Source organism: Asparagus officinalis, chromosome 7, assembly GCF_001876935.1.
Source record: "Asparagus officinalis chromosome 7, Aspof.V1, whole genome shotgun sequence".
In the NCBI taxonomy this organism is placed as follows: domain Eukaryota; kingdom Viridiplantae; phylum Streptophyta; class Magnoliopsida; order Asparagales; family Asparagaceae; genus Asparagus; species Asparagus officinalis.
This window is the reverse complement of record NC_033800.1, coordinates 143,090,490-143,095,416: the sequence shown is the minus strand read 5'-3', so window position 1 is coordinate 143,095,416 and position 4,927 is coordinate 143,090,490.

Sequence of the window (4,927 nt, the reverse complement as noted above, 5' to 3'; positions counted from 1 at the left end):
GTGGCCGGGGTGCGTTAGCGGACGCCGTGGACGGCAGCCAAAATCACAAATATCTGATTGAATCGTGGAGGGGAAGGATCGTGACTTGCGTTTATCGAAGTGAGAACTTGAACGATATCTTAATCAGGTAAGATAATCGTTCTTCTTGAAAATAAGTCAAGAAGCTCTGAATATGCTAAGGAAGTTAGCAGAAGCTGCGAGTAACTTCCCTGTCCTCGTCTGCTGCTGAACAATCAAGGGGCCTGTGGATGCTCTCTGATTAGCCCCTCCAAAACAATGGCCTTCGGGGGTTATTTTATAGCGCCCTTATGACAGTTGGCAGGAAACAGCACGGGCTGCGCGAGACAGCCTTTGGCTGTCTCGGCTGTCGAGACATAGTGTTTGCTGTCTGCGGGCGGACGAATAGAGACAGTGTTTGCTGTCTGCGGCCGCGAGACATTAAAGCGCTGTCTCATAAACAGGTAACACGTCAGGAACAGTTTTCGGGTTTTAACTGGCGCTTCCACGTTTCAAACTCAGCGTTATTTTGGCAGTTATGCCACCGGTGATTCTTTACCCCACGCGGTTTTCCACACGTTCTGAACAGTTAGTGCCCACGGTAGGGCAGTCTACACAAACGTGGTTTTGACGCATCTGAAAGATGTCTCAACGCGCGAGAAGTAACTCCATGTCTCGCAACGGCGAGAGCAGTGAAGATTCTGTCTCGCACGGCGAGACAGTAAAGACTGTCTCGCGCGGCGAGACAGTCAAGTCTGTCTCGCACGGCGAGACAGTCAAGTCTGTCTCACGTGCGAGACAGCCCATACTTTTTGGATGACTTCCTTTTGAGCTGTGTTCGGATATCTCTCAGCATTTTTTGACGCCTACAGATACCCCCTCCAAAGTATTCCAGACTCAATCTTTTATAGAGGAGTTCTGGGATGCTTTGGATAAGATAGGTCTTACTTATGATAGCCTCAACACTTGATCTCTTTGTCTCTCAGTCTATTCAGTGCTTTGTAGAATAGCTAAGGTTCTTTCGGCATGGAGTTCATCGCTTGACCGTTGTTGGGATCTTGAATTGAAGCTGGAATTTGTACTTGTGAATTCAGCTTTTGTCATCAAATTGATACCGCATTGTTAATCACTGTATCAGTCTTCATAGGAACACAGTTTATACTCATGTATTTTTGGAGTTCTCGGGAAATAGTTTAACCTCGTATACCCGTTGGGAGGTAGCCAGGTTATTCTTAAGAATATTTTGAGTGATATTCTCCAGAAACTTCCTGTTGATGGTAGGGAAACAGTTTAGACTCGTGTACCTATCGGAGTATTCGGAAAATAGTTTAACCTCATATACCCGTTGGGAGGTAACCAGGTTATTCTTAAGAATATTTTGAGTAATATTCTCCAGAAATTTCCTGTTGAGGGTAAGGAAACAGTTTAGACTCGTGTACCTATTGGAGTAATATGGTCTCTTTTTTGTTGGTAGAGATGAACCCGATGATGGAGAGGAAGAATTTTATATTCTATCTTCTGGTCTCTTGTTTGTTGGTAGAGATGAACCCGATGATGGAGAGGAAGAATTTTATATTCTATCTCCTGGTCTCTTGTTTGTTGGTAGAGATGAACCCGATGATGGAGAGGAAGAATTTTATATTCTATCTCCTGGTCTCTTGTTTGTTGGTAGAGGTGAACCCGATGATGGAGAGGAAGAATTTTATATTCTATCTCTTGATCTATTGTTTGTTGGTAGAGATGAACCCGATGATGGAGAGGAAGAATTTTATATTCTATCTCCTGATCTCTTGTTTGTTGGTAGAGATGAACCCAGAATCGGAGAAGAAGAATTTTATATTCTATCTCCTGGAGTAAAGAAACTCAAAGTGGGATCTCCACTTAGAGAATCTGGATTGGTTTGAATAATCCTAACTGTCATAAGGTTTGATTACTCAATTCAAAAGTGGACCTCTCGTTCATGGAAGGAATTGAGAGGGGATTTTGGTTGTGGTCCTAACTGAGTAAGGTTTTGACCAAGTGGGAGTTTTGAGACGATCCTAACTGTTTAAAGGTTTGATCGTTCAATTTGTGGACCTCTCGTTCATGGAACGAATCGAGAGGGGATTTTGGCTTTGGTCCTAACTGTTTAAAGGTTTGACCAAGATGGGAATTTGAGACGATCCTAACTGTTTAAAGGTTTGATCGTTCAATTTGTGGACCTCTCGTTCATGGAACGAATCGAGAGGGGATTTTGGCTTTGGTCCTAACTGTTTAAAGGTTTGACCAAGATGGGAATTTGAGACGATCCTAACTGTTTAAAGGTTTGATCGTTCAATTTGTGGACCTCTCGTTCATGGAACGAATCGAGAGGGGATTTTGGCTTTGGTCCTAACTGTTTAAAGGTTTGACCAAGATGGGAATTTGAGACGATCCTAACTGTTTAAAGGTTTGATCGTTCAATTTGTGGACCTCTCGTTCATGGAACGAATCGAGAGGGGATTTTGGCTTTGGTCCTAACTGTTTAAAGGTTTGACCAAGATGGGAATTTGAGACGATCCTAACTGTTTAAAGGTTTGATCGTTCAATTTGTGGACCTCTCGTTCATGGAACGAATCGAGAGGGGATTTTGGCTTTGGTCCTAACTGTTTAAAGGTTTGACCAAGATGGGAATTTGAGACGATCCTAACTGTTTAAAGGTTTGATCGTTCAATTTGTGGACCTCTCGTTCATGGAACGAATCGAGAGGGGATTTTGGCTTTGGTCCTAACTGTTTAAAGGTTTGACCAAGATGGGAATTTGAGACGATCCTAACTGTTTAAAGGTTTGATCGTTCAATTTGTGGACCTCTCGTTCATGGAACGAATCGAGAGGGGATTTTGGCTTTGGTCCTAACTGTTTAAAGGTTTGACCAAGATGGGAATTTGAGACGATCCTAACTGTTTAAAGGTTTGATCGTTCAATTTGTGGACCTCTCGTTCATGGAACGAATCGAGAGGGGATTTTGGCTTTGGTCCTAACTGTTTAAAGGTTTGACCAAGATGGGAATTTGAGACGATCCTAACTGTTTAAAGGTTTGATCGTTCAATTTGTGGACCTCTCGTTCATGGAACGAATCGAGAGGGGATTTTGGCTTTGGTCCTAACTGTTTAAAGGTTTGACCAAGATGGGAATTTGAGACGATCCTAACTGTTTAAAGGTTTGATCGTTCAATTTGTGGACCTCTCGTTCATGGAACGAATCGAGAGGGGATTTTGGCTTTGGTCCTAACTGTTTAAAGGTTTGACCAAGATGGGAATTTGAGACGATCCTAACTGTTTAAAGGTTTGATCGTTCAATTTGTGGACCTCTCGTTCATGGAACGAATCGAGAGGGGATTTTGGCTTTGGTCCTAACTGTTGAGCCGTCGGTACCAATCGAAGGCGGGTCCGCGAAGGGTGCCAATGAATGACCGGACCATTAAAGCCTCGTTTTCAGAGATCATGCCCAAATGAGACTTGAAATAAATCAAGTGTTGAATCAGCGAACTCTTCCCCTCAAACGGTGTGAAGTTAATCAGATTGAACTTTGTCGGATACGGTATTGAATCCCATTCTCTTGGATAGGGATATGGAATACCCGTCCTCTTCACTTCTTGAGCCGTCATCAAAGCGTTGAATTTGTTTTCAAGCTCTTTCATTTTCCCGTCATTGTCTATGTCTTCATTTGAATGACGTTGAGGAGAATGAGTTAGACCACCCCCTGTAAGAGGTGCCATTGAACCACTCTCAATATCGTTATTGGGAGAATGTGTTAAACCACCCCCAGCGTTATTGCTATTGGGAGGTGTATCAGCCATAATGACTTCATCCACTTCTGGATCACTATCATCCACAACTTTCTGAGTGTGGCGACTGGATTCAGTTCTTTGACTGGACTCAGGGGGTTGAGGCCGCTGAGCTAGCAATTCTCTCATTTGTTGGATAGCTAACTCCATTATTTCTTCACGTTGCTTCGCTAGAGCTTCTTGAAGCATCTGAGCAAATTGATCAGAGGTGATCGTGAGTACTTCTCTGATTTGTCCCGTGCTAGACATTGTATCATCAGAAGCAATGGCTGAACAAGTGTCTGAGAATTCATCATCCGAGGACATTCCTTCTTGCATTCTCTTGTAATCTCTGCGTCTGATGGCTCCTAATTGGAGTCGAGACATCCTTTGAGCAATTTTTGGATTAACTTTTCCTTTCGGGGAAAAGTTGGGATTTGAGTCACTTGAATGCCGCCTAGACTTTCTTTTATCAGCCACGTTGATGGTAACTTTAGGGAATTCATCATCTTGGGTAGCTGATTTTCTTTTGCGGAAATGTCTCGGTCTCGGCTTAGGCTTCGACAATATAGAGACTCTTCGTGGGATGGCTTCTCATTTGAAACAGTCACATTCTGATGATGTTGTTTTAACAAATTGCGCACAGGAACAATGAGGGTTTATTCCTCGAATAACTCTCTTTCGAAAATTATTCACAACCCCAACTTGATAATACGATTCATCGGTATGATTGCCAAAAAATCGTATCGTCTGTTGGCATGACCTCCCAGGTATGACGATATCATTTGGTGAATGCGTCTTCTTCTGGGGGTGTAAAACCTTGTTGGCATTCTCAGGACAATTTATTTTTGTCTTTGAGCGATCCAAGGTTATGTCGGGAGTCGCACGTCTAAAACCACCCCATTGCGGGTATGGAGTCTTAACGGGCTCTGAATGCTGATTTTGCATAAGTCCAGACTTTGGAATCCAAACTTGGCAGAGTTTCGGTGGTTCTTTGGTCACCGTTTCCTTCCTCCTTTCTCGTCTTTGTTGTAGGAGAGTTCGGACATGAGCAGCATTTGCACGACGTTTTTGTATACGTTCTTTGAGGGTCGAACGAGTCCTTTTGACAATAGTCCATTCCTCCGTCGTGAATTGTGCAGAAAC